Source organism: Ambystoma mexicanum, chromosome 4p (genome assembly GCF_040938575.1).
Source record: "Ambystoma mexicanum isolate Mex_15411 chromosome 4p, UKY_AmexF1_1, whole genome shotgun sequence".
NCBI lineage: Eukaryota > Metazoa > Chordata > Amphibia > Caudata > Ambystomatidae > Ambystoma > Ambystoma mexicanum.
The window spans coordinates 239,862,404-239,875,976 of NC_090927.1; positions in this window are offsets into that span (position 1 = coordinate 239,862,404).

Sequence of the window (13,573 nt, forward strand, 5' to 3'; positions counted from 1 at the left end):
TACTTTGAAAGAGTGTTTTCAGATCTCTGCTGCCCAGGATTTGGATAAGGGAGTGTGTTCTGCAGTTAAGTGTACTAGAGGTACTCCTTTCAGCCAATTGTCTCCTTTCTGTTAGGTCAGAAAACAATCTTTTAGATGACGCGATCAGAACATAAGCTTCCAACTGGACACAAGTGAGAGAAGGTTGGAACGAGGAATTTTGATTTCAATGTTAATATCTGGTTTCTCTCTCAAATTGCCTGCTGTCACTCTATGGGAAACACCAAGATTGGTCTGTAAAATGAATCCAACCAAACAACATTTCTACATCCGGTCTTCTCAAATTGTATGGTTTACATATGAAATATAGGCAAGTGGTACAGGTACATCTTATAAAAATGTTGAATACGAATAACTCAATCCCCTTCTCATGGTTACAGCTCTGGTGTTAGCAGGGGCAAAATGAAATTAAGGTTAGTTACCTGCTGCAAGCAATATACCTCTAATCCCTTGGGCTTCAACGCTATCAAAATATGACAAAATCACAAGTGAGATTTGTAATGTCTGCCTAGGAATAAACACCTCTGTCGAGTAAAGATAGCTGTTGATGTTTCTTGGAATCTTTGGCTGTGCATCTTCACGGTGGGGTAATGGATAAGGGCAACCCTGAACATTCATGTGTGGAAAGCAACTGCATTCCTCGTAGTTCCACAATGCAGGAAGCTGTTATAACAAATTAAGTGGTACATAGTGTCTGCATTATTGCTATGTGTGCCATTGTCCAAAATACCCAACAATCCAAGAGCAAGAGCAAAACTGAACAATGGATTGAGCGTCCAGCACAATATGACCTTTATTGGTGGGATTAGGCTATGGGCCTTGCCAATTTGCATTTAAGGTAATTTAAAATGATGTACAGTTGGCTGGACAGTGCAATACAAAGGAACATTTTGAGATTTGTGGGAATTGCTGGAAGTACTGTTTCACAGTAAAAGTCCTACCTTGTATTTTAAATATAATTAATGTAACGATTACTTAGAAACATCACAGTTATGCTTTGTGTGACATACTTTACAGTTGGTTCCCCAGGTAGTACGGAGGGTGCAGAAGAAGGCCATCTAAGACACATGGAAGGTCCAGCAGGAATGCCATTTGCCTGCTTAGCACTGAGCAGTGTCTTTAAAGAAGGCTGAATGGCTATCTTTATGGGACACCTTTACAGCTCTGAAACAATGTGCACCTTTTGCACACCACAGTTTTTGTTCTCACACTTCTATGGCTTTGGGTATCCTTCCACAGGTTTCTTGATGCACCTGTGAATTTAGATGTACTCTTCCCCATTTTAACTTCTGTTTGATCTATTTCATGCTTGCACCTTTTGGGCAGTCACAGACCTCTGAAATGTGGGGCCAGAGTGGGAAATTAGTTATTTCTTTTAAACATTATTTTAGTGCCACCTGTGGGTACTCTGTGGTTAATGTAAGCATAGGCAGGTTTTTAATATTGTAAAATGATGCATGATTGTAAACCTTTACTTTTCTGAAGGAAAAAACCCAATTTGTCACAATGTTTAAAAATGCATGTTGTGTGTTTGAATCTAAAAGTGATTGCTTAACAGTGTATGTTTGAACTGATTAAAAATAACTCAAGTGGCACCAACAAACCGAATGAGGTTTTGGCTGTTTTGTATATTAATGTTAAAGAGCATTGTGAAAGAATGACCCACAAGCTTTATATATATCATATATGTCTGTGAGAGTTGTATGACTGAATCACTAAATACCTAAAGCATGCTGTGTTTGGTACGTGTTTCCTTTTATAATTTTTTTTAATATAAAAAAGTCATCCTAACAATGAAGCTTTTGTAAATATCAAGCATATATGGGTTTGGCCAGGAAAGACACTAGCTGTCAGAGTGGAATGACTGCTAACAGCCCAAAATTACTCACACAGTGTTGTGGATCAGCCAGACCTGGAGAAACAATATTGGTTTATATTTAAAAAGTGACAACCATTAAATTAAAAATAAACTGCAATAAAATGCCACTCCCTGGCAATTTGCCCCCCTAGGCCTGGGCCTAGTCCACCTTGTTGTAAAACATCTCTGGTCAGACCGCAAATTAACAATACCATGTATAATAATGAGTAAAGCATAATACCACTACCCTTATTGGCTACCACCTATAGAACATGCTAATCCCCCCTAAATTGCCTTGACCAATTGGCCACATCTACACTAGCCACATTCCCCTAGACACCTGGTACCCTACATTGTCACAGTCGAACCAAGAATATATGATGGGTGGATTCTTATTAATAGGTTCAAAAATTTGGGACCATCACGTGATGTGACCCCCCTGTCCAGAAGCGGTCAACGTAACTTGGGAAGGCCAACACTACTTTGATTAGACAATAGGCTTCCTCATTAACCTAGATGCCATGGCACACACAAGCTGCACTCCAAACCTTGTACTAAATTTATTGGCATAACCTCCATTCTTTCTGTCCCAAATCACAAGATGTTCCTGACATGGCTGCCCCATTATCTCCTCCCAACCCCAGGTGTCCCAGGGATGACATGACAAGGGCACAACTCTTGAGTCTGAATTTCGAGGATTTGTTTGCTCATTGTGTGTCTAGATGTAAATCATATGGGATGTCTACCCTGGGGTTAGGGCACTAGTATTCTAAATCTTTGCCTTGCCTGGATATTATGGCATCACAGAGGCTCATGCCTGATTCTCATGAATGTTTCCTTCAAGGGGCACATTCCTTCCTGCTCTTTTACGAGCTAACATTCTGGTCCCGCCACGTTCAGGGCCCGCAGCTGGATAAAACTAATGATCATCCGCGTAACTGACATGGGCTTCTCTCCTGGGGAAACCAAAAGTGGATTTATTTGTAGAGCTAAGCTACCAGAGCCTCAGCTCCACACCAAGGCCTACATTCTCCTTTGTTCAACATGTGGTAGGCCTTAACATCAAAAATGGCGACACTTCTGCCAAGTTAACACACTGACCTCACTTCTACCATGCTGCCATGTTGACTCCATCTTCCGCTTATTTCAATTCTTCCCACCAGAGGCGTAGCCAGGATTGTCTAGCAAATGGGGCCTGATGCTAATGTAGTTGGGCCCACTGCACTGACAAAAATATCTGTAAATGCCCACACAGCGCTGCTGAGTGGGAATGTACTGATTTTGGGTGGGCCTTGCCCCTCAGGCCCTACCCTGCCTAGGCCTCTGCTTCCCAACCATCATGCAACCCTACATTACTATAGCTACTTCAACTAAATATGTGCCTACAAGGCTACCCTATCTATGACCTCTGCAGCCACAAAATTGACACGTGTTTCTCTTTCTGTGTTGCTATATGTGAGCATCTAATATGTATAATACGGTGTCCGGTCAAAGGATCGAAAACAAAAGTATCTAATACACTAGTTGAGAGTGAAAAAGACCGAAAAAAAAGGTTGAATACCTTTTTTTAAATTTATTATTTTTTTTTTGGTTTCCGTTTAGGAAAATTAAATGGTTTTTATACCAAAACACGGGGTTTGGGGGCGGGGACCCCCCAAAAAAAATATATAAAAGAAAACAAAAATTCAACCTTTTTTTTGGTCCTTTTGACTCGAAACTATTGCATTTCGTCCTTTGGATTCGATCCTTTCACCTATAACCGTATCATACCTAAGACAGTGTATGTTCTGTCCATGGCACAACCTTCATTCTGCTCCCACGATGTTGCACTCTAATAGGTTTTCCTCGACCTGAACCTTTTTGCCTGGCTCGACACTGTTTGTGCATCCCAACATTAGCACCACTGTCTATCAGCATTTCAACACAAACTACGTTCACTTTGATCACGGAACGTGGTTTGGGTCTCTATGAGAGAAAATAGACCAAATGGACTTCCCCATCCTCCACAGCCTGAGGAATGCTCGGCCCACACAGCAAAGTTTCTACCTGGATTGATATACCATACTCAGACCCTTGTTCAACACTTCACCAGATGTGCTTTCCTGCCACAATCTTAGTACAGTATGGGAATCACAACACAATCTTTATCACTCACCATATGCTCTGCACTTCCACAAAGAGGTGCTTTCTTTGTGGAAGTGCAGAGAATTTGGCAAGCTGTAAAGATTATTTCACGCAACAGGTGGCGGGTGGGCAGATACAGTCAACTTGTCGCACCTTTGTGCTGCAAGACGCACAGGAAGCACCCTTCACAGAAACTGGGCTGCCGCTGAATCATGTTAGTCCTTGAGCAAACTCATTGCCTGTATTTCAAGGACCAATCCACCCAGCGGTGAGTATTCAACCTTTTGTTTATTCAAGTACCATGTGCAGCAGCCCTAGTTGCACGGTCCTCCCAACCACACTAATGCCAGCTATCCCCTTTCAATCTATACAGTCAAAGCCCTTCAGATACTGAATACTCCCCCAACATCCTTCCTGCTCACAACAAATGATTTGTTATGATCTGAATATTGACAATACCACCTATAGGCCTTTTACTGAACCATATGACATATTTGCATAAACATCTTTAACCTAAGGTGTAACACAGCCAGTGCTGAAAGAGCAGAACCCCTCCTTAGGGGAGCAAAAGGTGCAACCCAGATAGCTATCTGCTCACCTAAGTCACTGCCAATGATTAATCACTATGCTATAAGAATTTGAAACAATCCAGCCATAGTACCTGTTATTTATGCTGAATTAAACAAATACAATTCAGTGGATTAGGATCCTGACACATTAGCCCTTGCAGACAATATCCCCTTCTTCAGATGCTAGAGTATTAGCATATTTCTTCTCAGTCACAGCTCCATATGAATGCACAACAAACATCAGAACACACGAGTTAGGGCTTGTGATTGCTAAAGTTATGCTAATAGCCATGAATGAAGATTTAGTAAAGCCACTATGTATGTACATTTCCTTTGATGACACACTCCTCTGAAGTAGAAGGAGGTAGAGGGAAGCAACTCCTGTCCAACTGCATCAGGTCGGAGACACAACTCAATGGAAGACTAGGGCCTCATTACAAGTATGCCGTTGTAGAATTAGCGTGCCGGTAATAGCGTTTACTGGCACGTTTCTGCACTGACTTACTCCGAGTATGGTGTTGGGCTGGCCAGTATTACTCCAGATCGGAGCACACCACCAATCAAAACTGCCGGTATTACTGACACCAGTATTACCAGTGCCAGTAATACCAGCAAATCCCCTCCTGGGTCCTATCAGACTCCATGGAATGGGGATTTACTGCCATTACCGGCACCCGTAATCTGCCAGTAATTCCAGGAGACCAGGTGCTGGTAACGGTATTATGGTTTGATGGTAGCCTGCTGATTTTACCACCAGGATACTACCAAACCTGTAATGAATCCCGTTATGACATGGACAAATGATCCAGGGAGATCCCAATAATGTCACTGCATTACCATAGCTCACATCAGAGTGCATGCTCCAGGAAAATGTTTCAACTTGGTTCAGAGCTAAAATGTGGACAGCGACAGTGCTCTGGCACTGGACAAAGTGAAATATTTGTCCTTAAAACCCCTGAACACACGGAACCTGAAGATCAGATTTACATGGGAAATACATTGGAAATAAACTCTCAACTGTCCGTAGCAAAACCAATCTGATGTGACTCCAGAAAGATTCCCAAAGTTCCTCACTCAACATATCAATGAAATTCCATGATGTTTTATAGAAGTATACCTACCTGCATGTCTTTCAATACACTAAATTAAGTGTCCTTTAAAAAATGAAGATCTACAATACAAATCTGCACAGCACATGAACTAAAAATATAAGGAAGTTGCACAAAGGCTAATGATTGTCAAAGAACGATGCTAGCCGAGTCAAAGTTGTCGAGACCACAAATCAAAAAATACCCTTGACTCTGCCATAAATCTTTAGTTAGTCAACATTCTTCTGAAATGTTATTGAGCAACATTGATGTCAAAGCACTGATCCCTTGGCCCCCAATACAATCAGAAGGGAAAACATCCCCCAAAGTGACATTTTAGGCTGCACCGGCAATAAAAGGCATTCAAGATCAGCTGGATTGTTTTACATCGCATAGCAGAAGGCAGATTTCCCCCTTTCACTTAAGTTGCTTTTTTTCTAAACTCTGTTGGCAACGGGATTACCACCTCCAAACTAGAGGGAAATCCTCCAGATGTATAGTTGGTGATATTCTGCATTTTGGGTTTGGAGGATTTACTGTGGGCAGTAATTCCACCAGTCGTAAATCTTCAATTGTCCCGGGGGGAAAACCTCAAGCAAAGAGATTCATTCCAACTTTACTTCATGATTGGAATATGTTGATACATTAGAAATAGCAGTAAATCTATCACAGCCATTTTCTTACTGCACTGCCATACTCATAATAAGGTTAAAAAATGTGATCTGTGAGATTCTTCTAAATGCATTTATGAACAATTACATCAATATCATGACTGTGATTACTCACTACTGAAGGTTGTGTCCATGCAGCACTTGCCAGTCCAACAGCTCACTCACGCTCCCACATGGTGTGAATACGGCACAGGATGTCACAACACACCTTCTCAATCATCCAGAGTCCAGAGTCAGGAGTTGTCTTACATGCATGAGCATATCTCCCACAACACCTCCATTATCCCCGGGTCCGGGTTCAACAAATGGTTTTACAGCAATGGAATGCAGGCTCCTGAGAATAATACTCTCACGTGAACAAATAGGTATAGCTAGGTATGTGACAAAGCTTCCTTCACTCTTTTGCCATGTCCTACTATTGTCCCTCTGCCCTACCCCCATGGTTGATATGGTGGTAGAATACAAATGTCAGTAAATCACACGGAAATAAATTATACTAACAATATGAAATCAGACTGTATCACATGTCCCATGTACCTGTAATAGAAGATATGTCTGGCGACCTCCTTGTTTCCATTCGCTTCTGACAGTCTGCAGGTGACCATTGATGTCTCCTGTTGTCATGAATTATGTATGACAAACATCTGTTAGAGTCAGCGCATGAGATGATGCGTATTCATGCTCACATAAGGACTGTGAACATAGTAGAGCAGGCATTCACCCTCCTTAAGGCAATACTATGGTGTCTACACCGATCATGTGGTGGGCTGCAGTACAGTCCAGAAAAGGTGGGGAGAATTGTTGTATTGTGCTGCATATCCCACAGAATAGCCATCATTTGTTGCTTGCCCAAACCAGCAAAATATGAGGTGTTGGAGGACAATGAGGATTACGATGATGATGATGGGGGCCAGCATTGACCTGTGCATCCGATATCACTAATGGCAGTTACCGGACAATGGGCCTCATTACACGTTATGCGGTAAGGGATTACCGGCAACAGTAAGGGCACCGTCGCCGGTAATCCCTTACTGCCCTACTACAAGGTCCCTCAGCGGGTCCCGTCGTTAACGTGTGGTCACACCACACGTTAAGGACAGGATCCGCTGAGGTACTTCAGAGCAAATAACGGTACCGCTAGTAGCGGTACCGTTATTTGCTCCTTCCCCATTCCCATTGAGCCCTACGGGGGCTCAAATGGGAATGGGGAATGGTAGTTGGCATGGGGACTTACCAGGTCCTCCAGGGTCGGAATGACCCGGTAAGTCCCCATACCGCCTACCCGGACCCAGAAGGCGGTAGGGGGTAGCCATGGCGCTAATAGCGCCAGGGTTACCTCCTGCCGCGTAATGAGGCCCAATACCTCTTTCACAATATCTTTTGAGGACTTGGATCCCAATATGGAACAGAACAGTCTTACTAGATGCAATGTTGCAATGTCATAGTATCATTTTTCTTTCAAACCTTTTCCCCAAGTGCATGACTATTTACTGAAAAAATACAAACTGTATCATACTTATTGCCCATATTGCCAACTGCCCCTACACAATACCCTCAATACACCCCATTTAACCTTTACCCTGACTCACTGTAATAAAACACTGCTAACTCCCTAACCCAGCACTCGTAGCACACCCCATTCCTCTCTATATGTTATTAACCGTAACACTCCTAACACACCCCAAGGTCAGCACATACTTGGTTGGTAGCTATGACAGTTTTAAGTGGCTGGGGATTATGGGGGTCATTTGCCGAATGCCTCGCTGGGATGACTTAAAGAGTAATATGTAGTATCATGGCATCCCTGGCCAGATCATGTCCCACCTGAGCTACTCAATGTGTTCCAGGCTGTGGCACAGAATGGATAATGCCCAGTTAGTCCCCTCAGGCAGCCATCAATTTGATTTCCCTACAGATGTGCTGGTTCCAGATTCCACCATGTCCAGGTGCCTTATTATGACCATTAGGACACTCTGGCAGGCCGGCCATCATTTGGCTCTGACATAGGATTGCTTATTGAATCCCAGCCAATGTTGTTGGTTCATTAGTATTGTATTGAATTGTATTGTATTGTATACTAGATGTATAAAGCGCGGCAGTACCCGAAAGGCATCAAGGCGTATCTCCTGAGCAAATTACCCTTAACCCATTAACCCTTTTGAGTATGCCCTGGCATGTCTCCTGGGTTGTCTATTTCAACATGGACGATGACATCAATATTTATTCATCATCAGCATCATTGTTATCATTAACATTATGATCTTCATGATGGCCCCAAGGTAAGCATGCTGAAAAAGTTCAAATAATGGTGGTTTGTACCCTGTTACCTACGCAGGGACAGCTTAGTTAGGTGAAATTGTAACAACACATCACATGCATCTCTAATAGGGCTAGGTTTGGGGAGGCAGCAGGTACCTTGGCATCACTAACACACGCCTTCCTTGTGCTCGTTCAAAAGCTGGAATTTACAAAATTGTATATTAGCCAGAAGATGTACAAAGTTGAGCACAGGCTATATTCCTGATGGCTGAAATGTTGCTCAGCTGCACCAGTCATGAAGACAAAATGCATAGCAAGTGGACAGTAAACCTCCTTCAATTGTATATTGGTAGCAGGGGTAAAGGGCACTTCGAAGCAACAAGAGTAGAGTAAGTATACAAAAGGATTATCCAAGCAAGGGCCTATAAACATGACTATCTTAACTAAATGCACAAACTCACTAAACCCATTAATCACATGCCACTTCAGGGGAAAAGCACGCTGCAATCCAGGCTGTCAGGATATCAATGTTAAGAAAATAGTTGAAGCAAAATGCAACCACATAATGAAAATAAACACTTTTAATAAAATAAAACTATATTTGTGTAATGTGAGGAACAATCTTTATGGGTCTTTAGGGTCCAATGGAAGGCCCGGGGGTTATGTCATGTAGAGCGTTCTGTAGTGGGTTCCCAATCAACAAGTGCACTACCCTATTCTCTTTGAAGGCTAGACAGAGTCAAGCAGATGTCCCTAGTGCTTCTATATGCAGAAGAAGTGGTAGATTGGATTCAAGCTTTTGATGGGGAGGAGCGCATTGGAAGGCTAGATTAGCAGGTTGAGCAGGGAATCAGTGCACCCTGACAGGGACGCAGGACAGGCTTGAGGTGCCTGAATCCCTTGGTGACTCTCAGGAGTTTGAATTTAGCTTGCTTTCTCCAAACAGTCTCAACTTCTTCTTGGATAAATGCTTTGCAACAGCAGTGTCAGAGGTAATGACAAAGGACTTACAAAAGTCACTGGGGATCTAGTACAAGATTTCAAAATGGCGGGTGCTCTTTCCTGCACTGCTCACATCAGAGAAGTAGATAAAGCCACATACAGGAACATTGTCCACAGCATGGCAGCTGGATGTCCTGCTCAAAAGGTCCTTAAATTAGGTAAGCGTCTGATTTCTTCCAGCAGTGGCATATCTCTTCCTTAGGGGCTGTTGAAGGATATGGTTCTTGGATGGGTGTCTTCAACCATATGGAAGGGGACTTTCAGCTGTCTAAAGCTCCAATATGAACCAATGGAGTTGTGGGTTACCATCCAATTCTTAGTATAACACTATCAGGGCATTGGTGCATTTTCAATCTCTCTGGTAGAATTAAAAATGGACACCATCCTACAGATGTTTCCACCCTCTTTCAGAGGTCAGAATCACATATGAATGAGATATAAAAGTAAATCACTAGAGTGCAAAATGTATTCAGGGATGAGCCCAGTGTCTGAGATTCCCCCTCACTTTTACTGAGGTGTTAAAGTTAATAACTGCAGGGCATCGTGCGGCCTATGAAACAGTGTGTTGGTGAAGGCCACCAGTATGCCACAGGTGCTAGCAAAACAATTCTCAAAAACATCTTCATCAGTAGCATTCTGCCCCTCCTCATCATCACCACCACAGTAGTTTACAGAAGGCACATAGTGACTAATACAATATATCCCGCTTGTAAATCCCTCACTGACTCTTGACATTGGTTCTCAGCTCTTACATAGGAATTGCATTGGCATGCTAAAGCTCCAGAAGCGGGGCCACAACCCATGGACATGTAATATACATTACGCCATTCCATAAGGGGACGGCCATAGGGATCGGGATTGCAGTTAATTCAAGGGTGCAGCCTTTCCGTTAACATGAACATCTCTGGAAGCATTTGCAGTATGGAGCTGTTATTGGCCAGAACTTGTACGTTGCTCTGCAAGCGGCATGTGGTCATCTGAACACATGAAAAAATATAAATACTTCGGCTTGATTTGCACGATGTTTATATAGTGCATGTGTAGCCACCTCCAGTTGTGGTCGGTGCTGCACCAACATCATGGCTTTCAAAGTCCTCCTCTGGATGGAGCTCACCTTCTGCCCAGACTTCATCACCATGTATGACACGTCCCGGCTCTACTGGCTGTGGCCTGACGTGATGCTCTGCCAGGAACTGTGCACTGTGCTTGAAGTCATTCCAGGATTTCATGCTTTCCTGATGGAGACTGCATTCCATGTGGTCCTGGAGTCTGCTCCATAAGAACGTCCAATCACAAGGAGCCGTTTTGGCTATCATGTTGCCAGAACCCGGGCAGACTGCTGGGCCAACTCTTTTACCAGCCATCACAGAATGTACATGTTTGGAGATGATCAACCTGCAATGGTATGTGGGTGGCTGTGAGAAATCGCTATTGGGACTGGATTCAGTCATGTGTTTTTTTTTTTTCAAATGGCCCTTGATAAGTAGCCAGTGTTTCTCACAGGCAGCAACGAGACACTCTATGCTGTATTTTTCACAGATTGGAGTATTTCCAAATGAACACTCATGTGCCTTTTCTCTACTGACATCACAGTGTTAAACTCATAATGTGGCCGGTCAGTGTAGAATATTGCATGCAGGAGTGACATTACTACATGGGTGGAATTTCTCAATATTTACCATGACACTTGTAATGAGACCAGACCTTGAAACATTTTGAAGAAATGGAACATGCAGGAGAGAAATATAAGTTTCACCACTGCCAGCTGAAATCCATCATGACTCTAATTGGCAAATGAATTAACACAATTTGGGGTTCTATGTGTATTTATCAAAGCATTTTCCCTGTGGTCTTTTTAGCTCACTTTTTACTGACTTTATTTATGTAAAATGTGGGGTGGGCGCTACCACCCTTCCTTTCCCACCCACACCACACCCGCTCCCCTTCCCATATTGCATTACCAAACCCCAGACCCCCTTCATTTTCAGGAAAGAAGTTAGTACAACATTGAGGTACACAAGGTTGAAGTAAAAAGACTGGATGATGTGTATGAGTCCGTGCACCGTGCACTTCACCGGGTGCTTTGGATGAGGACACTAGCTAATACGCCCAGTTCAGTGTGCTCACTAGAATGTCAAACTCCTGAAAACTAACCGGTACATTGAGCAAAAACACATTGTTAAGTTTATTTTAAACTATAGTCCGAAGAGACAGAATGCTTCCTCCAGCAGGCACATTCTTAAAACAGCGATGAATGTTCCACCTTCCATTATCATGAGCGAATGTCATTTCACCCTGTAAATGCACTCTCCCTGAACTTGGTATGAGTAACTGGTGGCAGGCAATTATCTCATGATAATGTCCTATGGAATGTTTGTCAGTCATCCAGAAACAAAGCAATTCAAATTTAAATTGTGCAAAGTGTTGTATCTTTACACAATTATAGTAAGTCAACAGCGCCGAGGTACCTATAAGGTAGCAGCAGTAAATTCATATTGTTATGTTGGCTAATGGGTAGCCGCTACATTTAAGAGGATCCCACATTTGTCGGAATTGGCTGTTGACTTGTTCTCGCTTTAATAAACAACATTGTTTTTGATAAAAAAAGATGTACCAATGGTTCGCAGTTTGCTCGGCTGTAGTACCAGAGTTCAGAGATGGAGCAGCAGCGCGCTACAGCTGCAGGCCTTCAGCTGCCTAATTAGCTAACAGCTGCCACAGAGCTGCGACTGCGGCTGCGCAGCCACCTGCTAAAGCACAGTGCGCTAACTGGCAGCTGACGAGAGCTGCTGCACTAGGCTCCCTGGCGCTCCTTACTGACATCAGAGAGCCTCTCGAAGTCGGTCAGCTGGAAGCCAGAACGGCATGACACCAGAGATTAGTGCGCCATTTTGATACAGTGGCTGTGGACCAAACTTGAAGCACCTGCATCATGATCTGAGAAACTACTTGCATACACACTGTAGGATGAGGCATTTCTATATGTTATTCGCAATTTAGTCAGATTGTGTGATCATTTTTTGTAACAGTTCTAACGGTGGAAGTTATAGGAAATTCGAGATCAGTGTATATTCGGGTATCAGTGTCCTCTCCTCTCTGGCTTACTAATTCTATTGCAAAAGTTTCTCGCTGCAAGCAAATGACCCTGTTTTAGAGCACCCAGTAAAAGAGAAGATGGCAAACGGTTAATAGGAACAGACATCTGCTTTCCTGCTTACATTCTTTCACGTAGCTTATATATGAAAGTGTGTGTGAGATACATATCAGATGACACAGCAATATTTTAAGATCATCAATTTTTAGCAAATTACGATACACATAATGATGAGTGGCGAGCCCAGACAGCACTACACAAGCACAGGAACAGCCAACATAAACAGTACTGATAACTCCATCCTAAATAGTCTTTTCATAATACATATTAGAGGTTGCACTACTATAGTTAAGGTGAGTATCAGGTTCCATAGGAAACCCGAAAATTGAATTGCTAATAACGTTTGATTTGCATGACGGATTTGTCTGATATGTGCCCCCACAACTGGAAAGTTTAGGAAAGATTTAATAAAAAATGTAAATGATAAAAAAACAAAAGAGCACTGTTTTTGGCCTACTGCTATTCCTTTACCCACAGAGAAAAAGTAAATATTTCTGCACAGCGCACATACAAAAACGGGATGGAATTGGACCGGGTACAACAACTTGGGCACAAATCATTGACTCGTTTTCCGAAAGGGGTCTGGGATAATTCTATCCATCCATCCAGTAGTTGTTCAAATATTTCACAGAGCATGGAGTGGCCCATTCTCCCAAAGTTATAGATATATTTCCGATGGTGCAATGCAGCAGAGAGGCTTGTTAGAAAATGTTATTACTAATAACTTTTGACTTGCTCGATGGATTTCGATGCCATTTTCAAAATAAATTGTTTGCCAAGCTGCCCCTCCAAACTACACATTTTGGGAA